The sequence below is a fragment of the Pristis pectinata genome, chromosome 17 (assembly GCF_009764475.1).
Source record: "Pristis pectinata isolate sPriPec2 chromosome 17, sPriPec2.1.pri, whole genome shotgun sequence".
Lineage (NCBI taxonomy): Eukaryota > Metazoa > Chordata > Chondrichthyes > Rhinopristiformes > Pristidae > Pristis > Pristis pectinata.
In genome coordinates, this window is record NC_067421.1 from 27,224,388 (window position 1) to 27,252,264 (window position 27,877).

The window sequence follows — 27,877 nt, forward strand, 5'->3', positions numbered from 1 at the left end:
AGATATTGCTTAAAAATATTATCCTGTATGGGCTGTGGCTTCAAGTGATACAACAAAATGCAAACTGTCAGCTTATTCCACACGGTCGACTTCATTTCCCGAAGTTGACATAGGAATATTTAACCAGTTCTACTGTCTACTTTAATCAAGCCTCAGGTTGTATTTAGGCTGAAGCTGATCTTGTGACCATTTTATTAAAAGCATTCTTTCGTCAATTAAACCCATCCTTCAGGCATGTAATGTAAACTCGGTGTCATCCAGGCAAACTTCAAGTCTATTTGGACTTGCACTGATAAGTGATAAAAACATTTCTTTCATTTGAAATGGCATTGTCTCAAACCACCACATCAACCAGACGCATTAGTGAACTTTGGGCATTAAATAAGGATTTTCTAGTTAAATGGATCAAGATTGAATGTCATCTGTTTCAGCCATAAATATCTATCCAAAGTTATCTTTGACTTTGTTCCATTCCAATTATATTGAATTTCAGTGCACAGCTTTACTGAATGTAAAATTAATTGGATGCAGACAGGGACTGTTCATCTCCACAAAGGTCATATATAATTATCACAGTCTCTGGGTCTATTTAAATTGTTAAATTGACTGTTTCGTTTTCTTGAGCATTACACATGATATTCTCAACAGCTATTTTACTACCATTGAGACCTTAAACTTAAATTATATTGCAAAGGCATTTTTAGAAAGGGCTGTAGCTGTGGTATATTGGCAGAATGGACTGGAACATTTGACTTGCATCAACCTTTTCAAGAAATACAGTCCTATGCCATCAAAATCATAGTTTTTGGAATGCGCTGAAAGGTCACCTCTGACAGAGAGCTATTCCAGAATATATTCATGAACTTTCACAGGCATGTGCCACTTGTTTATTGAATCCACAGAGGGGAAATCCTATAAAGCAAAGAGACCAGGGTTCAGCTAACCGGTTTGTAGGGAGTAGGCTGAAGAAATATTATATTTTACATAGAAAGATTAAGGTCCTGCAATTTATAATAAATTGGTGGCAAGTTTGAGTTCGTACTACCTCTGAGACCAAACGTCATATGCACAGGTTCCGTTCTACAAGTACAGTATCTGGGCCAAAGATTCCCATCGGAAAAGGGTAAAAATACAAATGCAGGTTGGATGGCCAGATGATAAATCTGGAAGAGGCTTGCAATGAAGAAAAGTTTTGAGAGCTCTTAATCTCAGCTATCACTTCTGTGCAGTAATAAGGGAATTTTCCCTGTTGGAGATTCCATCTGTTGGATTAAACATCAAACCAGGATGGGACTGGAAGATCATCTATTTCTATTTGAAAAAAATAGAAGGGCAATTTTCCTCCTCAACATTTATACCTCAATGAAGATTACTTAAGAAAGCAAGGCTATCCCCCTTTTATCCTACCGCTGCTCATGAGAACTCGCTATGTGCAAATTGGTTGTCCATTTCCTACATTATAACAACAACTAAATTTCACAAGTGTTTTGTGATGAAGTGCTTTGGGGTGTTCCAGGTTATAGAATCATAAATTTACAGAACAGAAGGAGACCATTCAGTCCATCATATCCATGCTGCTTGAAAAAAACCTCCAGCATATTGCCGCTCCTCAGCTCTTGGTCCCTAGGTTAAAGCTCTTCAGGGGCTCGTCCAGTTTTTGAACACAATGAGGGCTCCTACCACCCCCTTAGGAACCAAGTTCCAGATTCCCGCCACCATCTAAGTGAAAAACGCCCTCATCAACTCTCTTCTAATCTTTCACCAGTTACTTTAAATCTATGTCTATTTGGTATTGACCACTTCATTAATCAAAGTAGTTCTTTCCTGTCCACTGTATTGGGCCCTCATAAGTTTATACACCTCAGCTGAATGCCCCTTTAGAGCCCTCTGTTCCAAAGGAAAATTTATCTTGGCCTGGCAACCCCTTCATACATCTTTTCTACACTCTTTCATTCCTGCATGTTCTTCCTGTAATGTGGCAACCAGAAGTTTGTGTGGTACTCTAGCTGTGATCTCATTGGTCTATTACACAGTTTTGACATGACCTCCCTGATCTCCAATGCCATTATCATGAAATCGATCATAGATGTGAATAGCCCTTTCACATCAGAGGATTTTTATACTATTATGTTTTCCATTGATGCTGCTCCTTGGCAAAGAATCATCCTGTTTAAACTGAGGTCAAATAATGCAGAAGCTGGCCTTCACAAATCATGCCATACGGTTTCTATACTGGTACAATCTTCAGGCTTGATAAATAAGCAGAGCAAATCCTTTGTTTGTTGCCCCAGAAGTTAAAATGCACAGTTAAGCCTCACTGGCTTTATGAAGAAACCAATTATGTTTTACAGTCTATAACATTATCAATAAAGAACTTGGGGTATACATCATCAGTTATAACTTAATGTGGAAAGTTCTAAAATTGCATTTGTCCTCTTGATTTAATTAATTACAAGAAAATTGCAGGTCTTACTAAGGAAAAACAATATCAGATGGTATAATTCTCTCAGGTAAAGTTTTAGGATTCGAGTGCCTAATGTTTGCAACAAGGTTTGTTCTGGTCAGAGCAAATTTCCAACGCCATCTAAGGAATAAGACCTATTTGCAGCACAAGCCCTCAGGAACTCTAAATTATATTTTATGTTGGTACTTGTACAACTGATGTAGTTAATTCAGGATTAGACTTTGGATAGATCAGTAAGCCAGTCCTCTATTATTTCAAGCCTCAGTGTATTATATTGCTGCCACTGACCTTCACAATAAGGTGTGTTAATAAATTCTCCAATGCAATGATGACTTAGTACCCTTCACCAAAAAGCAGGTCTTTAAATCTGTTGCCGTGGCGACATCCTATTCATAAAGGTCAATGAGATTTTGCCCTGATCTTTTTGGATTTTTGTTTTCTTTTCAAAGCACTTTCTGCTTGGCTTTAGTTTGCCAAGCAAAAATGTACTTCTCTTAGGGGACCATTTACAGACCATTTGCATTTCAGAAGTAAGTTACACTGACCTGCTAGCACTTCCCTGGGGGGGTCTCAGGAATGAACAGTTCACGCACGTTTATTCATGCCTTGTGTTCACATGCTAACTACCATTTCTGTGCTGTTTTGTTTGTAATGAAGCAGTTCCAGAAATCGTATAGCTCTGTGTCTGCAGAAAATCAAAATGACATGGATGGACATTATTTATAGGAAAGAATGCATTTCTGTGGGAACTGTAACTATAACATAAATAGACATCTTAGTGCCCTCCAAGGGCTCTGTGAGGAGATCCAGTGAGCCATGAACTTTACGTGTTGGAAAAACCCCACATTTGACTTTGCTGATGTTGCGTCAGCTGACATTTGCCAAGGCAGAACTTGCGGCTCTGTAACTGGCCTCATTGCCCCCTGGTTAGAGAAAAGAAAACAGGCTGGTATCCCCGCTGTTGGTGATTGCCTTCCTGGAAGTACATATGTTTGAATGTTGTGTCGAGGGAGATCTCCTTTTCAACACAATTAATCAGCTTACGTATGGTTTGATTTTAGAGCGGTGGCATGGTCCTGCCGATTTTGAGAGAGCTCCCCACCCCTCCCCTGATATAACGGTTTTAGAGGCAGTAGGCCCTGTCGATGTGCAGGGCTTTACTGCAAAAGCATGAGTCAGATCATACACTCTGGCAAGTACTAGTTTATTTATACAACACACAAGATGTTGGAGGAACTCAGCAGGTCAGGCAGCATCTGTGGAGGGAAATGGACAGTTGACGTTTTGGGTCGAGACCCTTCATCTGGACTGAAAAATAATTTGTATCTTATATCGGGGAGATAGCCAGTATAAAAATGTGGAAGGAAGGGGTGGAGCAAGAGCTGGCAGGTGATTGGTGGATCCAAGTAAGGGGGGTGAAAGGCAGATGAGGTGGGGGGGGGGAAGGGGAATGATGTCAGAAGTTGGGAGGTGATAGGTGGAAGTGACAAACGGCTGAAGATGTTGGAATCTCACAGGAGAGGAAGGTGGAGCGTGGAATAAAGGGAGGGAGGTGGGAATGGAACCAGTGGATGGAGTGTGTGGGTGATGGGCAGATAGAGATGGTGGGGGAAGGGGGGGAAATGATAGGGCGACAGAGCCCAGGTGGATCAGAAGGAGAGAGAAGAGAGAAAAGGGACAGAGGGGGAGCAGTTACTAGAAGTTTGAGAATTCGACGTTCATGCCACCAGGTTGGAGACCGCCCAGGCAAAATATGAGGTTTATTTATGCAAGTGTATTTCTTCTCAAGTCCCACAGGCAATGATGTTTGAAGCCAGTGAGGTGGGAGCAGGTTTTTGTGTTGCAGAATAACCCAGAGTGATCAGTTTTCTCTAGTTAGGCAGCAGGAGTGATTCTGTTAACATTAGTGACAGTACATGTGTGGTTTGGCACAGTAGTACTCCATCTGAACAGAAGGGATATCGTTTAGAGGGAAGTGACCTTGGACCAATGTGAAATTCGAATGCGCAGGAATATAAGAAGCTACAGAGAGTACTGGACTCAGCCCAGTACATCACAGGCACATCCCTCCCCACCATCGGTAGTATCTACAGGAGGCCCTGCCTCAAGAAGGCAATATCCATCATCACAGATCCCCACCATCCACGCCATACCATCTTCTCGCAGCTACCAATAGGCAGGAGGTACAGAGGTCTGAAGTCCCACACCACCAGGTTCAAGAACAGCTACTTCTCTTCGACCATTTGGTTCTTGAATCAACCTGCATAGCTCTAATCACTAGAGTTTAGTAACACTATGACCACTTTGATCACTTTGCACTAAAATGGACCTTGATTTTTTTTTTGGTTCCAATTGTGTTCTTTCTTGTAAAAACTGTGTTTAATTTATGCTTTCCTTGTAACTGCTGCTTATATGATGCCATGTGCCTGTGATGCTGTTGCAAGTAAGATTTTCATTGCACTGTGCTTGCATGTACTTGTGCATATGACAATAAACTCGACTTTGACTTTGAAGCCGGCCATGAATCCTGTGGTCTCTCTGTGGCCATTCCCTTATTTTAACTCGTAGCTATCCTCAGGTTGCAGACCAGACAGTGAAAATGTCCTCCAGATTTTTCTATATAATATGCTGGTTCCTTAATTCACTCAAGTCAAATAAATTACAAACCCACATTGCCTGACTTATGTGACCCCTTATGTAATCTGTGTGTACCAACTGTTAGCCCAGATTCTGGGATTAACTCAGTAGCTCCACTTGAAGTAATACCATGGATTTTTTACACCTGTCGGAGAGAGAGGATTTAGCCTTGGTTTAACACTTTATCCCAGATACAGTTTTGCTATTTTCCAACAGTAGTTGAACTTCAGAAGTACTCTGTTGTCTTTGCTTTTGAGGTATTCCTCTGTATCTCAGTTTTCCCCTCCCCCAGCTCCTTCTGATCTGTTGCTCTTCATTTGGCTTACTTGGCGTGGAGGCAGTGTTCAAGCATTAAATTGCCCCTCTCTGTGAAGTCATCCAGCTGACCCAGCAAGAGAATGAAGTCTGATTTTTTTTAATGAATACACTGATTCTTCCCAGATTTGCTGCCACATGGCACCAAGACAATAGTAGACCAGAAACAGGAAGTGGGAGGGCAGTGAAGTGTTGCAGTAAATGTTTTTGCAGAAAGGTGAATCCATTGATGCCTGAAAATAGGGCCAGTGGTGTATGTTTTCTTTGGTTGAAGTTAGTTTGTGAAGGAATTATGGTTGGGTGGTGGTGATAAAGGATGCCACAGATCATTGTTCTATGTGAGTATACAAATTTGGGCTTCCAAAAATGGCTCACATATACAATCAGAATTTAAATTATTAACAATAACCACAATTCTTTTGAAAAAGTATGTGGATTGTAATTGTTATCTATATGTATGGGACCTCACAATCATCAGAGTTCTAATAATGTAGTTTGATCAAAATCAATTACAACCTAATGTCTTTTTATGACATTCCTCAAGGCTGTTTCAAAGAGTCAACTACCATGGAATTACAAAGCCTTGAAGAGAAATAAATGCACTAATCCATCTTAATTTGCTCCGTTCTGTAGTTCTGCACTCATGATAAATGGGATGCTTGGCTAAGAACATTAAGCTGGATGTGCGTAACTGAAAAACAATGAATTCCAAGGGAGGGGTTGCCTTCTGGAGGTCTGTGTTATTAATTTGCATTTGAGTAATGCAGTCCAGCTCTGAGCATTTAAACATCACTACTTTGCTTAAATTTAATGCTACTGCCTAGAAATTCAAGCCCTTTGGTCACATCAAAGACATTGTGTAGACATGTCAGTGTGTTATACTGTGCCTCTAAAATTCATTCAGTTGAAGTCATTATTTTCATTTTGAATAATAATGAAGCCATGACTTCTCCCTCTTGTACAGTAAATCATTAGCGGTGTTTAATGGCTGTACATGTGCAGTTAACCCATGGAAACCAGAAGTAGCTGTGTGATTTACCCTGGTTCTCCACAAGCTTTGCTTTACCAGTACCTTGCTGGGAGATTTGGTATTAAAGCACACAATAGGGTATTTACTAACTAAAGCTTTACCACAAAAGCCGGTGAATATTAGGAATAGTCTGTTTGAGAATAGGCAAATTTGTAACCACATTATGAGTCTTAGTTACAACCTCTGTGGCAGTGAAAATTTACAAGAATAGAATCTCATTCATTGAGATTTTAGCTGTTGTTGGAAATATAAAAGGTAAAATACATGAATGTTTTTTAAACCTTTCTTTGCTTCTTTTGCCCCACCTTTCAGTGCTTTGCTTTTTATTCACTTTCTGCAGATGATTTTTGCATTGAGCTAAGTATTTTAACAACTTGCTTTAGAATTCTCCATTTTTAGTGTTACTGTTTTCTCTGTGCACCTGGGTCTCTGATCACCTGTGTAGGCCACTGACCTGTCTTGAGTACCTGATGACTGGCATTCATTCATAACTGTCTTTATGTCTGGTCTTGAGACGCACACTGTGATGATGTCTGGAGAATTTGAATTCTGACTGGTTGATAATACATAGAGAAAGGTTTAGCCATTTGTAGCAACTGTGTTGTTTGATCTAAAGCTCTGATTCAATTGTTCGGGTCTGGGTCATAAAGACCTGGATTTTTCTTTGAACAGCAGTGGAATTAGTGCCAGTAATAAATCTGCCTAGTTTACATATAGATTATTTTCCACTATTGAGAACAGCAGGCAGATGGATTATTCAAATAGCTTGAGGCAATAAGGAGAAGGCAGTAAGTTAAGCTGAACAGCTAAGGCAGTGGTTCTCTAACTTTTTTGGTCTTGTACCCATTACAAAAATTCTCCAAGTCTTTCACATCCCATTAATTCTGGCTACAGATAATTTCAGCACTAAAAGTTATAATTGTCATGGCTATGTACTTACTGTTTTGTCTGAGTATCAGAAATAACAACCCTTCTACTAGAAACAGCAGCTTAATAATTTTCAACAGTCAAATAATTATGGCCATTTTACAGTCTAGTTGCACTGATCATTACTCAAAACAAGCTTGCATTTCAAGAGCACCTTTCACATTCTCAAGACAAAGCACTTCAGAGCTAACAAAGTAATATTTTGAAGTAAAGTCTCCAAGTAGACAAGAAACAAATTCCTGGAGAAACTCAGCAGGTCAAGCAGTATCTGTGGAGGCAAATGGATAATCGATGTTTGAGGTTGAGACCCTGCATCAGAGGGGAAAGGGGAGATAGCTAGTATAAAGAGTGTGAGGTAGGGATAAGGCAAGGGCTCGCAAGTGATAGGTGGAACCAGGTAAGGAGGGGGACGATGGGTAGATGGAGCTAGGTGGGGGAGGGAAGTGGCGGAGTTGAGAGACAGTGGCTGGTGGATGATAGGTAGAGACAGATAAGGAGTCAGATGGGGGGAGAGGAGGGTTAAGGTAGACACAGAGGCTGGAAAGTGATAAATGGAGACCTAAGAGGCTGCAGATGCTGGAATCTGATAAGTGAGGAAGATGATAAGTGGAGCCAGATGAGGGAGGGGTGATAGGCATATGGAACCAATGGGGGAGGTGTTAGGATGCCCAGTAGGTATAATGTGTAGGGGAACCAGATGGGGGAGGGGAGAACCTGGGTGGATCAGAAGGGGAGAGAAAGGAGTGCGGTTTACCCAAGTGGAAAATGCAATGCTCATACCAATGGGTTGTAGACTACCCAAGTGGAATATGAGATGTTGTTCTTATCCACTGGGTTTGCTAACCTCTTCCCCAACTGGGGGAGGGGATAGGAACCTAACTCCAGAGGGTCACACTGCTGTCTGTCACATGGAAAGTTATTGCAAGGATCCTCCTTAACCATTTCTTTCCTGAAGCTGAAGGTTTCCCCTGAGTCACAGTGTGGATTCCATCCATCAAAAAGCACAATGGACAAGATCTTTGCCATGTAACAGCTCCAAAAGAAACGTAGGAACCAGTATCAACCACGACTTTGACCTTACCACAGCCTTTGACTGTTAATCAAGGGGATTTATGGAGCATCCTTCTCAAATTTGTTTGCCCTTAGATTGTCTCAATCCTACCTCTGCTACACAATAGCATGCAAACCATGACCTTACCCAATTGGTGCACAACAGATCTAGTCTTAGTGCAAACTGGTGTTAGGCAAGGCTGCATCATCGCCCCAGTGGTTTTCTCAGTCTTTCTCACCGCATTGCTGCACCTCACCTTGATGATGGATTTTAGCACTTTCCCAGCTGCTGAAGTCAACGTTGGCCTAGGACCCACTGCCCAGAACCCAGTTACCGCTGTGGATTGCTCCAGCTCATAGACTGGCCATGGCAGCTGGGCCACAGAAGTTTAATGTGACCATGGGGACTCCAGAGAGGGTAAACAAGAGGCACCAGAGGGCACGAGCACAATATGGCCTATTGTTCATTTGTGAACTGTGGACTTTGCTTGCAAGGTCTACTTTTGTTGAAATAGGCTGTTGCAAAGGATAGTTAGAATTCCTGTCACAATGCTGTGGGTCTGGCATTTCAGACAAGCCAGACCAGGCAGATTTCTTTCCCCAAAGGGCAATAGTGAACTAAATCGGCTTTATAACAACCTGGTATTTTTATGGCTGCCATTACCGATGACCATTACTTTTAATTTCGGGTTACTTAATTTACTGAATTTGTATTTCACAACTGGGTTGGTTGGATTTGAAATTGTACTTCTGGATCTTTAGTCCAGGTGTCCTATTGTACATGCAGTAAGTTAAATACAATCCCACCATTTCCAGTAAATTGTGATCATGTTCTATTTGAAGTTGGTGCCACTAGTATAGCTGGTTTGAACAATATACCCTTCCTCCAAGTGTAAATCAAAAACACTGGAGATGCTGAAAATCTGAAATAAAAACGTAAAATGCTGGAAACACTCAGCTCTCAGGCAGCATCTGTGGAGAGAGAAATGGCTGAAAGTTCTTACAAAGGGTCTTTGACCTGACAGTTAATTCTGTTTCCCTTTCCACAAATGCTACCTGACCTGCTGAGTCATTTTCTGTTGCAACTGCAACCTTCCAAACCTTGTCACTGCTTTCTGTGCTGTATGACACCACACAGATCCTGCGACCAAAGCGGTCCTTAAGTTAATTTGAACCTGGTTGCTGCATTATCTTAACAAAAGGCTCTTAATTTGGTAAAAGCGCCAGTTTGAAGCATACATTCATCTCAAGTGTGATACTGAAGAAACAGTATCTGATTGGCTACTTGTATTGATTGTAGTAAAACTGAATTTTGTGCCTTGTGTGCACTAGGTAGCTGAACTGATCAGTAGTATCTCCTGAGCCAAGTTCCACTCCTGTAATATCTACTTTAAGTGCTGTCTAACTTGTACAATTTGCCAAAATTCTTTCTTATACTAAGCAATTGAACTGTTGCAGGGGGAAAACATGACTTTGTTTCTGCATGAGGGGAGTTCCAGCCCATTTAGCATTTCCTATCAGTCTCGTTCAAGGTTGATCTGAATATTTTTGCTAGCTACTCTCTATTTCATTGAAGGTATTTCTTTATGTTTTCTGCTTCATTTATTCTGAAAGAATTTAATGCCAAGTCATCATTGAACTGTGTGGTGAAGGAAAATTGTCATTCAATGGCTGAGATAATGTCAGACTTCTTTTTTCCTTTTTGTGCTCTAAGGGTTATTTTTGGGTTTAAACATCTGGAAACATCAAAGTTTCTTCTGTAAGTTGTGGTATTCAGGAAAGCAAAACAATTTGAGAAAATTAACATTTTTTCCTCCAGAAGTTGGGTTTATTGCTGCTGATCAGATGGGTTACATGTTTTCTGGTATTTAATGGCTCTTGGGCCTGTCTGAATTGATGATCTTGCTTTTTTATGGTGAAGTCTTTCCATGACACATTCCCTCAGTGGAGTGTCCAGGTAGCAAAGGGGAATGATTTAGACTCTCTCTGTGGCTAAGAGATACTTGAAAATGTTAACAATCTGTCAAAATAAGATCTGCTCAGGCTATTATTTTCCTCATTAAATTTGGAACAAATGTAATATGCACAAAACCTTCTTAATATTAAACGTTGTTATTTTTTTAAAAAAAGCAATCTATCTGAATGTAACCTGAGCTGTACATAAAAGGAACCAGAACTAAATGGGGTGGCATGGAAGTGCGGCAGTTAATGCTGCTGGCTCACGGCTCTAGGTTTTGATCCTGCCCTTGGCTGCTGTTCTCCCTGTGACTACCTGGGTTTCCATTCTGTGCTCTGGTTTCCTCTCCAATCCCAAAGATGTGCTGGTAGATTAATTGGCTAACATAAATTACTCCGTAATATAGGTAGGTAGCAAAGGAATGAAAGGAAAATTGATCAGCCTGTGACAGAAAGTAAGTTGCAGGGGTACAGGGAAATAAGGAGAGAGGGATCAATGCTGGGACATTTATAGTTTGTGATATATATCAACAACTTGGATATGAATGTAGGAGATGATTGTGGATGACACGAAAGTTGGTGGTGTTGTGAATAGCGAGGAGGGTTGTCTAAGGCTACAGAAAGATGTAGATAAGTTGGAAAACGGGCAGAGCATAGGCAGATAGAACATAATTCCAAAAGGTACAAGATGATGCATTTTAGGAAGTCAAATAGTGGTGGGATGCTTACAGTAAATGGGAGGGTGCTAAGGAAAATTGATGAATAGAGGGAACTTGGGATTCAAGTCCATCGTTCCCTGAAAGTGGCAACGCAGGTAGACAAGATGATGAAGAAGGTATAGGGAATGCTTGCCTTCATAGGTTTGGGTATAAAATATAAAAGTTGGAACATTATGTTGCAACTTTACAAAACACTGGTTGGATGGCACTTGGAGTATTGTGTGCAGTTCTGGTTGCCGCTCAGTAGGAAGCATGTGGTTGCACTGGACAGAGTGCAAAGGAGAATCAACAGGATGTTGTCTGGATTTTAAGATATGATCATTCCATTTAAGAGACATTTATACAGGCATTTGAATAGGCAAGGCGTAGATGGATACCGACCTAATGTGGCAAATGGGGCTAGTGTAGATGGGCAAAAAGGTTGGCATGGACATTGTGGAACAAAGAGCCCATTCCTGTGCAGTACAACAGAATGACTCTGGGGAATAGGACCAACAGAATTGCTCCAGGACCTGATGGGCTGAATGACCTCCCTCTGTGTCATGAAAAGCAAATGTTGAGTGAGTGTTAAGAGCAGGACTGGGTATTGTTGAATAAATTAAAAGTTTATGGCTGATGAGAGAAGGTGGCTCCATGAACACCCCAACCTCAGTGGTTCCAGGGTCCAGCACGAGTGCTAAAGACAAGGCTGGATCAATTACAACCATGCTCAGCCAGAAGCCTGGAATGGACAAGCCATCTTAGCTTACTCCTGAGAACAAAATCCATTCAGGAATCACTGGTACTGAGGTAAAGGAGAAATACATTGAATTGTTTCCTTAATTTTCTACAGCAATCACCATCCTGACCACAGCTGGTGGATGACGCCAGTGAATGGAGCTTTACTGCTCAGGGTCTGAAGGCTTTCCTGTTGATGTGCTTGCTGGGGAAATGCAGATGCTGCCTGAGTTCCTCCAGCATTTTGTTTTGCTCCAGGTTCCAGCATTTGGTGTCTCCTGAGTCTCCATCATTAGGCAGGTTTTGTCTCATCTGAACAAGATCCGATAAGGAATTGGCAAGTGTAGGAATTTAGGAGGAAAACCTAGACCCTGTTTTATTCATATATTGCTTAAGTTGCTATTAAATGTATATGTAATTTTTGTCATTGTTGTAAACTGTGCTATCTTGTGGAATAACCTGTGTCTCTGATAGGATCTCCATGTTTTAACTGGAATAAAGTGTATGAAATTGATTTACCAAGGTGGCAACTACAATCTTTGTCTAACAAAGTGTAATATAACTGACAGTTCAATAGACCAGAAGACATTGCCAATGGCTTTAAACTAATCCTTTTAAAAATCTCCCATTTCAAATGATTGCAAAATGACATTAAACATCCGTTTTGTTTTCATTTTGGGCCTTGTGACATTTAACATAATATACTACTTAAGTTGTGTTGTCAATTAGACATCCCAGCAGCAAAAAACTGAAAAGCTATGAAGTAACTTTACTCTCCTTACAGAAGCAATGGTGGCCATACCATATTCCCCTAACTTTACAATGCTTGAATGAACATGTCATGGATACACAGAACATTGTGCATTCTTTTAATTGCTTCTAGATTAGTTTTCACATGTGTTGTTGGAATATCATGTTTAATTGTCATCAAGTGACAAATAAATGGCCCTCTGTTGAACCCAACCAACTTTTATCTTCTGTTCGTTAACTCCTGGACAGTAGAGATCCAATTCCTTGAAAGAGTACTAATCTATTTACCGGCATAATTTAATAAAGTACATCTGATCTAACATCAGTATAGACTGAATATATGAGAAATAAGTAGGTTGTGAATGCTTTGAGGGAAAATCCAGTTCAACTGAATATCAAATTTGGAATTTATTTCTAAACAAGGAATTACAATAGCATCTGTTAGATTTCATAACTGGAGTATAAGTATACCCAAGGTTTAAGGTGAGAGGAGAAAGGTTTAAAGGGAATCAGAAGGGAATGATTTTCGCACAGGGGATGGTGGGTATATGGAGTGAGCTGCCAGAGGAGGTGGTAGAGGCAGGTACAGTTACAACATTCACAAGATGCTTGGATTATCTGGGCCAAATGCAGGCAACTGGGATTATCATAGATAGGCATCATGGATGAATTGGATCATCTGTGAATCTATGAAACAAGTTTCTCTCAATTTATATTATTCAGTTAATCTTTTTAACCCTTCTAAAGCTATATATGTGGTATATTTTAATTACAGTAAGAACACAGGTAAGAACAGTTCATCATTGAAGTATGGCAGCCTGATGTGTCTTTGAAACCATTTTTAAAGAGGGAGTAAAATTTCACTGGCTACATTTTCTTACTTTATAGTCCCAGCACAAACTATTCCCAGCTGGGGATGGGGATTATCAGATGATTGGGTAAGTACTACGTGTGATTTTTCTGCTGAATCAGTTAGATTTTTTCAAAATCATGCCCAGTATACACACACATTTTCTAATCCGAACCCCAACAGTTGAGATTTGTTGGAAAATTAAGGAATAGGGTGCAAAATCACTTTTATTTCTGGTTTCTTGCCCAAGGATCTATCCTTGGCACTTTCCTCTTTCCCATCTACACACTGCCCCTTGGCAGCAACACCTGAAATCAGCATCAGTTTCTACAGCCAGTTTTACCTCACTTTCTTGTTCACTTCACTAGTACTGTGTGATCAACACTTCAGTAGTGGATGAGCAGAAATTTTCATCCGCTAAATATCGGAAGCCTGAGGTCAATGCCTTCTATCACAAAGTCGGTTCCCTAACCCCAGCTCTGTCACTCTCCTTGGCAGCTGCCTGGAACAGGATCAGATTGTTCATAACTTTGGTATCATATTTAACCCTAAAATGCAAAGTCTGTCTCAGTTCTGCTGTCAAAGCTTTGGCCCTGCAGACTTAGCTGTTCCAACACACTCCTGGCTAGTGTTCCTCATTCTCCTTCAAGGAACAGTTTTGAAGCACCTCTGAATATTGAAAAGCAGATCTCTTTCATTTATTAACTCTTAAATTATAGTAACTGCTCTCATAAGATGCATGTTGCGGATGATTGTGTCTTTGAATTGCCTCAAGCAACCAAAATTAAGTGTTTGTATAGTAACGGTTTATCTAAGTTAGAAAATCATATCACTTTTGGCCACAGGGGTGTATTATATAATGTAAGCCAAGGAACCTGTACAGCTTATATCTATTCAAAGCAACTTTTATGTGGTTTTACTCTACCTGGGGGAATATTTTTAACAGAAAGAATATATACTTGTGAATTTAGAGGATTAGGAATTGAGACCCAACTCCCACCTTTTCTCATACCTTGTCTCCAACTCAAATAAAGCAACAGACACAATAACACACCAATTATCTCTATCACAGTTCAGCCTCAGGACATGAATCATGAACATAGCTCCTTCACTGCAGGTGGTGATACTTCTTCACTTGTGGCTTAGAAGTACTGCTCTCTTTGCTAAATTAATGCTGGAAATTACTAATGATGAATTTTTGTGACTAGCAATGGCTAATTGAAGATTCCAGCTTTTTCAGGTAGTAGCTTAGCTCTGCTAGTCAGCTACCTTTGGTTTCAAAAACTTGTGCATTCCATTCTTATTCCTGGACATAAGTTGATTCTCTAGGCTAGCCAATGAATGCAGTTACCATGGAAGCTGGAGATGTGTCCATCAGGTGAAATATCAAACAGCTGTCTTTATGGGTGGTTCAGATAACACTCACATAGATCCCATCACAATATTCAAAGAAAAATTTTGTTCTTTTCACCAATAACACCAACTACCCTGAGACCATCAATGAAATTGGAAAAAAAAAGATATTTTATAAATTATGACGAGATGCTTTCTTCTGAGTTTTTTTTATCAAGAAGATGGATGTTACCTTGGAGAGTTCTAATGCTGATACCAAGTCTTCTTAGATTTTGACATAGCATAATGATACTGTGGACTAAAGGAAAGTTAATAGGAATTAGAGCCAGGCTGTTGTCCTGTGTGCAACGGGATATGACTGCCTGTATCATGTTTGGTCCAGGTTGAGTGTTTATTCTGATCAGGTCGGGCTGGCTTGTGCCATACTGACCCAGTTCAGTACTTCCAGGTCAGGACAATTTGCTTAATGTGTCATCTGTTGATCAATATTTGGTGCTTCGTCCTCAATCAGATCAAAGATTGCTTTATTTATAACAAGTAATGACTCCCATTTTCACCACGTTGGAATTTGTACCTTATCTGGTTCAACATGATTTCAGGTGTTGTCATTTCTACTGGTAATCAGGCATGTTAGTCCACACACTGGACATGCCTTGTACACCTTCGCCACACCTGGTATGTACAAGGATGAAATGCACCTGAGATCACTGATCTCACTAATGCCTGAGATCACAGCAGTTCAATGAATTGCAACTGAATCCAGAAACAAAATACTGAAGCCTTAGAAATCCAAGAGAAAGCCTGATTTACTACAAGTATTAGGAGGAATAGTGCTGATCTGGAATACACTGCCTGAAAGGTTGGTGCAGGCAGGAACTCGTTTCACATTTAAAACCCCAACCATTTAAAGAGCCTTAACGGACCAGTCCTTGGATGAGAAATGGGGAAGTGAGATTAACTAAAGTCCATATTTTGCCAGGATAGATATTGTTGGTTGAACAGCTTCCATTTGTGCAATAAATTTCTAAGATTGTATGATTTTTGTAACTTAGAAGAAGCACAGCAGACTGGAGGGTACGTCTCGGAGACAGGGAACAGGTTAACCTTTTGTCACAGATTCTTCTTTTGAACTGAAAACTAAGAGCCCAATAAGTCTACTGATACTCAGAAAATGTTATCTTCTGTGTAATATATCTTTAAGTAAGGAACTGAATCTTTTCACTCTGTGTGTGTGTGTGTGTGTGTGTGTGTGTGTGTGTGTGTGGTTGAATTATCATCCCAATGGACATTGGAGTCATGTTCCCCTTCTTAAAGAGTGTAACGGTTTCACAGACAGTCTGCAACATTAGGTTTTCAGTAAGTTTTAAAATCATAGCATGTAAATAGTGTGCTGTCTTGTAAATAAAGCATCACTTCTATGCTGTGTCTCAATGCATTCTGAACACATTACATATTGGAGACAAAGATCAATACATCACAGGCACATCCTGTCCTACCATCGGTAGTATCTACAAGAGGCACTATCTTAAGAAGGCAACATCCATCATCAAAGATCCCCCACCATCCGGGCCACGCCATCTTCTCGCAGCTACCATTGGGCAGGAGGTACAGAAGCCTGAAGTCCCACACCACCAGGTTCAAGAACAGCTACTTCCCTTCGACCATTCAGGTCTTGAACCAACTGGCACAATCCTAATCGCTAGAGTTTAACAACACTATGACCACTTTGCACTAATTGTGTTCTTTCTTATAAATATTATGTTTAATTTATGTTTTTCTTGTGAATGCTGCTTATATAATGCTATGTGCCTGTGATGATGCTGCTGCAAGTAAGTTTTTTATTGCACCTGTGCATACTGTATATGTACTTGTGCACGTGACAATAAACTCAACTTTGACTTTGATCCTGAAGAATTTGTTGAAGGACATTATTGACTTTCGTTTGACAAGGTTTACATGAGTTTGAAGCACCAAAACTGACTTTTCATGATGTTTTCCTATGACCACTCATGTAGACTCCTCTTTGTTGAAGGCGTCCTTGTATATCCTGAAGAGTGCAAGCCATAGTGGCAAAGGACAGCAGCACTGACACTTCTTCCTCAAACTCAGTGTTAGTTGTGTCACTGCTGAATAGCAATTGGACACCGTGGCTCAACAGGAATGATCGAGCTTGAGAACCATTCAGCTAATACATAAAATGAGTGGACATGTTGTTTAAAGCAAACCATCTGCAAGAGATTGAGAGACCAAAATGATATGATATCCAAGCAATATAACAATCCTGCTGATGGAGACTGGGCCAGAAACATATGGCCTGCTGTCAAATCTTATGCCCTGCAAGACAAAAGACGATCTGAATGAAGGCATTCAGAAACTGGAAGATTACTGTAATCAAAAGCCATTAAAAATAGCTACAAGTCTGCGCCAAGATTCCAGAAGCAAATTGAGAAAATTGGTGAGTACATCGTTTCATTAGAGCCCTTACCCTTACATTCCAATATTGATTCTTTTTTTGGATTGTGCCCTACACAATAGTTTTATGAGTGATCCGGTAGGAGAATGATTTCAGTCAACCTTGTTGAGCACACAAAACCTAGATTGAAGCGTGCATGTAAAATTGATGTCTAAGTGGAAATGGCATGCAAGCGTGCTAGAGAAATTCACCCACTTCAGGTGACTGTTATAGCAGCAGTTTGCAGTCAGAGAGCTGTAGCAAAGTCCAAGGCTACAAAACCAAGTCCAAAGCATGCTGGTAGGACCAGTTGTTATTGTTCTTGAAGTTCCATCACACTTCACATTATTTTCAGTTTAGAGCAGGCTCACATTTTGACTACCTGCAGAATGAAGACAACAAAAGCAATTTTTGTGGGAATTTAAAATGGCAACAGAGAGAACTTCACAGTTAGACTGGTTGTCCCGAGATTATGGCAGGGTGCTGTTCCTGTGAACTGCTTCTAACCTGAACAGTCTACAAGTCGGAAGTGCAGCCACAAATAGAGTTCCCAGCAGCAGCCAGCAGATCCATCCCAGCTGTCTCCCAAATGCTTGCTCATATATACAGGCTGTACATAAGCTGGGCATTCATAAACTGGGGAACACCTGTATTTTCATTCAGTCAACAAGGAACTGGAATTGCACAGGATCTGTGCCTTATGCAGCAATAGTTAAGTAAAAAGGCAGACTTTCTGGTAAAGGTGTTGATCACCAGTTTCAGTTTGCTGTGGTTGTAAATAAGTCAAAGCACTTATTCTAGCAAATTCAGTCATATACCATTGATGAAAAGCACCATCAAATTGAGCGCCTATTCTATTGAGTTTTAAAGACATTGGGGCGAATGGAATGTGTTGTGCAACACAACAGATAATGAGTCCAGCTACAATCATCGTAGCAAACTATACAAATAAGCCAGTTTTAATGGAAACAACTGGTTGCGACAACTCAGGCTAGATTAGAAAATTGTTTTCAGCACTGATGCTTAAAATTCACACCTTGACATATTGTTGGAAGGGTACACTGATATGTTCAAAGACAATTCCACTTGTATAACAAGGTATACTGTGCACATTTGCATTAGAAATATACAGAAGCAATCTACTGAAAACCCGTACAGGTTTATTCTAAAGAATTAAATTCAGAGGAACTGGAAAGGCTATAACAAAATGCCCAGAGTGAGTGGTTATACTTAAGGCAGAAGAAATGGTGCGCTGAGTGGAGACTAGACTAGAAAGACTCACTAAGTCAAGCCATGGATGATGTATAACACCTGCTAGTATTTCATAATACTTGTACGTAGAGTTAAAAATAGAAAATGCTGGTGCTATTCAGCAGGTCAGGCAACATCTGCGGAGAGAGGAAGAACGTTAACTTTCCAGGCCAATGACTTTTCATCAAACTGGACACAAAGATGAACACTCTTTCTATCATAGCACAACTAGTAATGAGCACTGGGACTCCCAGCAGAAGTCATTTGGTTGAACTTCATGCTGAACACATCGGAACATTGAGAATGTAAGCATTCATAAGAAGTTTTATTTATTGATCCCATTTGGATAGTGACCTTGAATTGTTAATAAGCAAATGCAGTATTTGTCATAAGCTGTTGGAACAAACACATCAAACACTTCTGCTTCACGGTCATGGCCTGCTAAACTTTGTTAGGAGATACATGTAGACTTTTGAATTGAATTGGTTTATTGTTGCCACATGTACCAAGATACAGTGAAAAGCTTTTGTTTGCATGTTATCTGGACAGATCACGCAGTACACAAGTACATCGAGGTAGTTTAAAAAAAAGAGAATGCAAACTTTTGTAGAAAAGGGAATGGCAATTTCCTAGTACTGTTTGATAGTCACTCAAAGTGTATTGAAGAGAAACAAATAGATTTGTATACTACCAATGAATGTAGTCTAGATTAGTTGAGATCTTTTTATGCATGTAATAATTTACATGAAGAGTTCATTTCTGACAGTTGCCTGCAGATTCAGCCTACTCTGTTCATAAACTTAATGAAATGGAATGATATGAAACAAACTGTCTTTCCTTAATGTCATTTAGCTTCGAACAGCAGTCAAAAGTCAGAACAGGTAAGAAAGTTCTCTACAGAGAAGCATTTTCCCCTATGTCTAAGTGAGCTGTGATTAATGTTAGTCGCTGATATGATTTATAAATATTGGTTCTGATGTCAGTAAATTGATTCAGAAAATTAGGGGACTCTGCCTGACTGCTTTGTCTAATTTAACAGACTTTTTTCATCATGGAGGAGACAATGAAACTGGCCCACCAAAATAATATGTCAATATATTGAAATACAGGATAAAGGAAATCTCATATTGATTTGGTATGAGACAACTAGATTGCTATTTAAGTATAGGTCTTCCCTTATAATGTAGCATAGTACGCATGCCTGCACATGAGGCACATTTCCCCCACTCCTGTGTTTCCAACTCCATCAGACAGTTACATCCAGTTGATCATATTTTACCACAATTGATACTTATATCTGTAAGTTTATAACAGGAAAGTGTATAAAGGAATAGAGAGTGAAATAATGTGCCAAATCATCTCAGTCAAATGATAGTGGTGCCAGGACACTAAAGAAATGATGGGTGCACAAATGGTAAAGGAAAATGGGAGGAGCTGGAAACCAGTTAGGAAAGAAAGTGAGCATATTGCTCAAAAGTGAAGGTGCCTGAAAGAGTGATAAGATGTTGGGTGGCATAGCGGTGCAAGGGGTAGAGTTGCTGCATCACAGCTCCAGGGACGCAGGTTCAATCCTGACCTCTGGTACTGTTTGTGTGGAGTTTGCACATTCTTCCTGTGACCATTTTCCCATGGGAGCTGTGATTTCCTCCTACGCCTCAAAGACGTGGGTTGCTAGATTAATTGACTACTGTAACTTGCACTTGGAGTGTAGGTGAGTGGTAGACACGATGTCTGTGCTGACCATGTGCCAGTTTAAACTGCACATCTGCCTGCCCATGATCTATATCCTTCAATTTCTTGCCTGTTCATGTGTCTCTCAAAATACTTCTTAAAGGCAACCGTTAAAAATTACTATAAGAACATTTTTGTGATGTTTTTGACACAATGTAACATATTCCTAAAAGAGAAATTCTCTAATTGTTTTTAAAATTCCCTTCAATGCAGTTGAATAGATACTTATCGAAAACTGACAGTTGTTTCAGAATGAAGTGTTGATGTGTCAGGAATTACTGTAAAAACATTTACATTCCAAAAGACTTTAAAGCAAATGGAAAAGGAACAACAATTGAAATTATTCGACTGAATGATTCCAGTAATCTGATATGGAAACAGACTTTGAGCAAGTTATCTTCAGTAGTTCTGAGGAATCCTGGATTATGAGTGACCTGCTGATGTATAAATGTGGTAATATGCTGATTACATGATTTTTACTTGTGATCTTTCCCCTAACCACTTAGTATGAATTTACTTACGATAGGAAAAGCAAAGTTGTTTGAAGCTCCCTTCCCTACTGGCAGCTGAAAGGGGAAAGCTACCAATATCTAACCAGTCATACTCACACCATCATCTTTCCAGACAGCAGCAACAGCAAGCATCTTAATCCACAAATGGGTCAATAATGTCCTTGAAAACAGTGTCTGTGCAGGAAATAACACAAGTTATAAACTAAATAAACAGACCTTTGCTCCCCTTTATTTATCTGTCAACCTTAAGGTTCCAAGATATTTCCTTTAGTACTCTAGCTAGTGACTCAATAAAAGTAGTGAACAAAGAAGTGTGGAAGAGATGTAATTGCGATATTTATACTTAAATGTTTAGCTGTTAGTAGTTTTGCAAAGCCTTATCTGCAAATGAGATCCTCATTTAGCTGTTAAGAATGTAGGAATCCAAGAAGGGCAGAAGTCAGGGGACTGTCTTCAGTCTTTCAACCTTGAAAATGTTTGTTCAGCTGAAGAGATGTACACAGGGTCATTGTGTACTACAGCTTCAGTCGGGGATGCACTTTGAACAGGTGCTAGTAAACAACATTTATTTGTAAAGATATGTTAAGTATTGAAAATTATTTATTTAACTTTTTTGTCTGGCTAGCTACTAAATTTAAAATCAAAGTTAAGAATGCTAATTGATACTGCCTTCTTTTAACATTCTTCCTTTATTTGTTTAAATCCTTTCTCATTATCTTCAACTGTGAAGGGAAATAAACTCCAGGCTCTAGCACGGCACTTGACACTAATGCAGAGTTATCTGTGGATGGTGTGATAAAGATGAAGGGGGAGCTCTATGAGTTTGTAGGGGGATGGGGATGGAGAAATCATTTAATTACTAGAGCGGCTGATAACGGACAAAGCTCATCCTATCTGCAATGGAAGAGTAGGAGAGATAGTGTAGTGCTGGTGTTTGGCTTCTGAACATACAAGTTTGGAATAGTCAAGTAAGCCCCATTATTGTATTCTTTGAGAATTTAATCCAATAGTTCTCCTTACAGCAAACACTTTACAATTTCTGATTATGAATAGTAAAATTATTCCTCCTTTTCTGTGAAGTGCTTTTCATTGTTCTTTTATGTTAGCAATGGCATACAAACACAACAAGTACAATTCTCTCCTGAACAGCTTCCTATTATGCACCTTCATAAACATGAGTTGAAGCAAAGCTCTGCTACTTGTGCTGTAACTTGCACTAAGATTTGTTCACCCTTCAACCTTCGGCCCTGTGCTTCATGACCTATAATGGTTCCCGGCCTGACAAATTCTTGATTTTTCAGATCCCCAGCACTGTTTAAAATCCCCCAATGACCTAACCCCTTCCTATATCAGTAACCTCCTCCAGATCTACATCCAACATTACCCCCCCAACTCCATGCGCGCGTGTGCACACACGCACGCGCGCACGCACGCACGCACGCACGCACACACACACACACACACACACACAGATCCCAGGATCACTGCAATACTCCAGTTGTGGTTACCTGTGTATCCTTGTATTTTTGTTGCTCCATCATTGGTACCTCCAATCTAAGTTCTTGTTTTCTCGCTTTAAACCTGTTCTCTTCTCTATCTCTCTCCCATTAAGGCATTCCTTAGAAATTAGCACTTTAATCAAACAGTTTATTTGGTCATCATCACTTCTGTATATGGAAGCTTTCTGCCTGCCAACTGGCAGCTGTATTTCCTGTATTACAATGTGACTTTGTTGGCAGTAAATCAATCTGAGTTGTGAAAGGTCTAACTTGAATACATGCCTTTGACTTTTATAAGAAATAGCTGAGATAAAAACCACTGCGCTTTCCTTTAAAGCAGAGTGGACAATTGTTTGAAACCAAGGAAAATATTTGGCTCTTGGTTGGGAGCAGGGCAGTGCGATTAGTTCTGGCTATCTGCAAGAAAGACCTATTTCATGCAAGAGAGAATGTAAACTTGAAAGATCTTCCCATTCACAAATGCATCTATTTATCTGCACTTTAATTTGGCCAGTGACAGAAGGGAGCAGCTTCGAGAGTGTGCAATGCTACAATTCGTTGCATAAATGTTTCACATAATTGTGGTGCAGTAACATAGAGGCAAAATAAATCATCTCTTTGTTTGTACTGTTTCTCAAGCTGGAGTTTTCTTATCTGGGTGGGAAATCAGCTCTGATTGGTTTGGAAGTGGCAGCTGAGCATTTTTAGTCTTTCTAAAGAATCTCAGCTGCGCTTTTGCAATTATCCTCCCCTCGGTCCCTCCAGGTATCTCTGATTAAAGAACAGACTTGGCAGGACACATGCAGGTCATGGTCCAACACTTAATGGGCACTGTTACCTACAATTTTCTAATTGCTTGCAGTGATCTCATCAGCTTGATATATTTGAAAGAGGGGAAGGCAGGGGAAAGCAGAACAGGCTGGAAAGTTGCCATAATTACCAGTGGTGCACAGACTAGACAAATAGATGAGACGAAATTTGTACTTTTAACCCTGGACCACGTTGATGTTTCCAAAGCAGGAAAGGGATAATTCCCTAAAGCATTAAACCTTTACATTTGTCATGCTGTATAATTGAATGCTGTAGTACATTAGGGTGCTTGTTCATAAATAAAAAGGAGCTGAAAAATGAAAGAAAGGTAAGGGAATAAAGCAAAGAGGATGAGATTTAAAAAATGACTCAAAGGTTTTAAGCTTTATTTATACAACACGGTAACAGGCCCTTCCGGCCCAATGAGCTCGCGCCGCCCAATTACACCCATGTTAACCTACTAACCCGTACACCTTTGGAATGTGGGTGGAAACTGGAGCACCTGAAGCAAACCCACGCAGTCATGGGGAGAACGTGTAAACTCCTTACAGACAGTGGCGGGAATTGAACCCCAATCACTGGCACTGTAATAGCATTACACTAACCACTACACTACCGTGCCGCCTATGAAGTTTAATAAATCTTCCACGGTGTGAAATTTGTCAAGGATGAAAATGTTGACCTTGAACGTTGCATGTTCTAACTATTAACTAAAAGAATAACTAAATAAATTCAGAATTGGTTGTATGATCATTACATACCTTTGTGGTAGACAATGCCACTTAATGGAAACACAAGGCAAGATATGTGTTAAGGTTGGCGAAAAAACGGGAAGATGCAACAACCAGCATCTTCAGTGCATTGAAACATCAGAAATTGATTCATTGAAATTGTATTGAATCAAAATTTGACACAAATATGCAGGATGGAGTTTCTACCTGAAATATCCATTCCCATTAAATCATTCAAAAGGATCTGCAGTAAGACAGGGATGGGAGCCTTGTAGGAGATGAGGGAAAGGAACAGTGGGGGTAGAGTTGAGATATGGTGAAGGGCTAACAGTGCCAATGTGGAGATGTAAAGGGAGATGAAATGTAATACGAGAAATGAAATAAGGTACTTTGGCAGAAAGGAAGAGGAATTACACTTTTAAAGGTGAAACAGAGGGACCCTCGCTTTGCATAAATCTTTGAAAATGGCTGCAAATCTTGAAACAATAGTTTGTAAAGCATGATGATGTTGGGTTTTGTAATAGATCAAAAAGCAGGAGGGCAATGTTGAATCTTTTAAATTACTGGTTAGATCACAATGGGACTATTGTATCCATTTCTGATAACCACATTTTGGGAAGAATGTAAAGTTCCTGAAGAGAGTGCAGAAAAGATTTATTAAAATGGTGTCAGGGACGAGAGATTTAGGCTACAGGGTTACAGTGGAGAATCTGAGTTTCTTCTTGGAGATTGTACACAATTATGATGCTAAGATAGGATTTTTATGATGAGTTAAGATAGGATTGCAGCTATTCCCATCAGAACCTGGGGACATAAATTTGTGAGTTAAAGGTACAAGTAATGTGTAGAAAATTCTTTCTCCACAAAGTTATGTTATGGTCTAGTATTTCCTAACTGAAGATAGAATCAGTGGAGACTTTAGAAAAAGAGAAATAATTTTCAGAGCTATGGGAAGCAGGAGATGGGAAAGGGATCGAATAGAGTGGTCTACAGGGAGTTGGCATTGATCAGTGGGATGAATGCCTTCCTCCAATGCCGTGATTGTTTGATTCCAAGAGATTTGAACAAAACCGTACGGGTAGTTTCAGTTTGCAGTGCCTTTTACATGTTTGTTGCCCATGTTCTGGTGGTGTAGCTGTGCCTCACCTGTAGCCCACACTTGGGTACTACCTGCAATATCAAGTTAGCAGTACTGTTCACAATTAAATTTTTGTGATCTAATCTTCAATTACTTCCACATCAGAATTCTATCTCCTCTCCCAGGCTTCCATCATTCTCCTTTGTCTCCTCCCCAGCTCCAAATCGTCCAGACCTCAATTTCCCTTCCTTTCTTCAAGCAGATCACAACCTTTCTCTCTTGATCCCTAGTGACTCGGAGCTGGCTACAAGCCAGTGATTGTTCATAATAATTGAGTGAGTGTGGTTTGCCTGGTAGCCCGTGAAAAATGGATAGATTTGAGGAAGTTGCTGTCTAATGATTGCACATGTTAAACTCGCCTGTGGTAGTTTGGATGGCTGCTCCCGATGGTTTGTTGGTTTCAAGCTGGTGTGCTAGCAATTTGGCTTCCTGGCATGTGATGGTCAGTTATCCATTGGATGTAGACATTGGGAGGGCAAATTTTTATTGTCTGGCATCGTTTCCACCTCCTAAAATATTTTTGTATGTTGTATCTCCAATGTCTTCATCACAGTTAGCTATAGTAAAGCTGTCACATTTTGTTAATGCTCTTGTGAAGAACCATGTAAAGCTATGTTATATTAAAAAGTGCTATGTAAATGCAAGTTGTTGTCATGCATATGGGTGGATATTCATGCCTTTGCTCAGGAATAGAGACAAATGGGTTAAAGTCCAAATCTGGTAACTTCTGATTATAAAAACAGAAAATGCTGGAAACACTCAGCAGGTCAGGCCGTATCTATGGGAAGAGGAACAGAGTTAGGATTTCAGGTTGAAAATTCTTCTTCAGAATGGGTCCAGTTCTGACAAAGTGTCTTCAACCTGAAACGTTAATTCGGTTTCTCTTCCCACAGATGCAGCCTGATCTGCTGAGTGTTTCCAGCATTTTCTGCTTTTATTTTACATTTCCAGTATCTGCAATTTTTTTTGATTTTGATTTTCCTGGCAACTCCTGCAAGTGGGTAGTACTAAAGTCATCCACTCCCATTCCACACCTTCCACTATTGGGAGGGACTTTGTGTGAGAGCAGTTTCATCACTTGATAGAATACCAGTGTACAGCAAAATGAAGGAAGGAACATTAATTCAATTCTCTCATTGTGCTGGCTTGCTGAGCTCAACCATATTCCTACGAAGGTCAGACATTTCCATTCTCTTCCTGGCCCACCACCTCCAAAAGGAGGGTCAATTATGGGTGGGATATCCTGGGCAGCTTTTGCTGGTGTTTTACTTCTCTGAATTATAGGACATCAGGAATTCTACATTCCAATTCGAGAGGCCTTGTGCAGTCCTGTTCTCTCACTGGATTTTGCTTAATTATCAAGTACAGGCAATTGCTCATTTGTACTAACTTCAGTAAATTAATGTGGAACTTAACTTTCCGGATCTGCACTTTCTGAAGGCTAATTATTTTAAGCTATAGCAATTACTGAATGATGATGTGAATGACATGCTTCAAAGTCAGTCCTGATTTGTATACTTTGTAACCTGAGCAAAGGAATGAATGACCAACCTCTCATCCACTGGTAACTTACTGCAAGTGATTATCATTAGTGAATGCCCTCAGGGATTGAAATGCTTTGCAAAGGCTTGTCTCTCCAAATGTTTTGCCTGCGCCATTGTGCTGAGTGCTTTAAAACTTTCCCTCGTCATTTATTCTTTTCTTTATCTAAGTAATATAAGAAAGGTTAACTTTGCTTGTGGCAAAGTCTACAGTCGAACATTTTCTTTGAGAATAATGTAGTGGTTTACATAAGAAGGAAATAAATAGGAGCAGGAGTAGATCATTTGGCCTCCCTGCTCTGCCATTCAGAAAGATCATGCCTCATCTGATTGTTGGTCTCCACTCCAGTTTCCTTCTTGAATGCCAGAGCCCTTGATTCTTCTCTAGATCCCCCTCAGCTTCAAGCATACATAATGATTCAGCATTATGGAGGAGGTTGAGAGCTTCAAGTTCCTGGGTGTGAACATCACCAACAGCCTGTCCTGGTCAAATCACGTAGATGCCACGGCCAAGAAAGCTCACCAGTGCCTCTACTTCCTCAGGAGGCTAAAGAAATTTGGTTTGTCCCCTTTGATTCTCACCAACTTTTAACGATGCACCATAGAAGGCATCCTATCTGGATGTTTCATGGCTTGGTACGGCAACTGCTGTGCCCAGGACTGCAAGAAACTGCAGAGAGTTGTGGACCACAGCCCAGCGCATCACGGACACCAGCCTCACCTCCTTGGACTCTGTCTTTACCTCTCGTTGTCTTGGTGTAGCAGCCAGCATAATCAAAGACCCCACCCACCCGGGACATTCTCTCTTCTCTCCTCTTCCACTGGGTAGAAGATACAGGTGCCTGAGGGCACGTACCAGCAGACTTAAGGACAACTTCTACCCCACTGTGATAAGACTATTGAACAGTTCCCTTATACAATGAGGTGGACTATGACCTCATGATCTACCTTGTTGTGACCTTGCACCTTATTGCACTGCACTTTCTCTGTAGCTGTGACACTTTACTGTTACTGTTTTTACCTGTACTACATCAATGCATTTTGTACTAACTCAATGTAACTGCACTGTGTAATGAATTGACCTGTACGATCGATTTGTAAGACAAGCTTTTCACAGTACCTCGGTGCAAGTGACAATAATAAACCAGTACCAATACCAAGGCTCCCAAAGATTCACAAACTGGAAGGGAAGAAATTCCTCCACATCTCAGTGTGATAAGGGTGTCCCTTTATCTTAAGACTGAGCCCCCAAGTTCCAAGTTCCCAAACCAGAGCAAATTTCCCCAGAGCCCTCTCAGAATCTTATTTTCCATAACATTAGCTCTCATTCTTCTGAAACCCAGAGAGGGCTGCCGGAAATGCTGGTGGAGGCTGATACGATAGGGTCTTTCAAGAGACTGTTAGATCGGTATATGGAGCTGAGTAAAATAGAGGGCTATGGGTA

General features: G+C 40.3%; 1 protein-coding gene and 1 long non-coding RNA gene across 6 annotated transcripts in view; one reads left to right on the forward strand and one right to left on the reverse strand.

Moving 5' to 3' along the window:
• The window catches only part of LOC127579635 (uncharacterized), a 55,517-nt gene extending 33,218 nt beyond the window's left edge, over nucleotides 1–22,299 (reverse strand). Inside the window, exons 1-2 of the long non-coding RNA XR_007957706.1 lie at nucleotides 22,223–22,299; nucleotides 20,811–20,888 (exon numbers count right to left, since the gene is read on the reverse strand). This is a non-coding gene — a long non-coding RNA (uncharacterized LOC127579635). The remainder of the gene's footprint in view (nucleotides 1–20,810; nucleotides 20,889–22,222) is intronic.
• The window catches only part of emid1 (EMI domain containing 1), a 271,924-nt gene that overhangs the window by 48,967 nt on the left and 195,080 nt on the right, over nucleotides 1–27,877 (forward strand). The gene's annotated exons all lie outside the window — the stretch shown is intronic.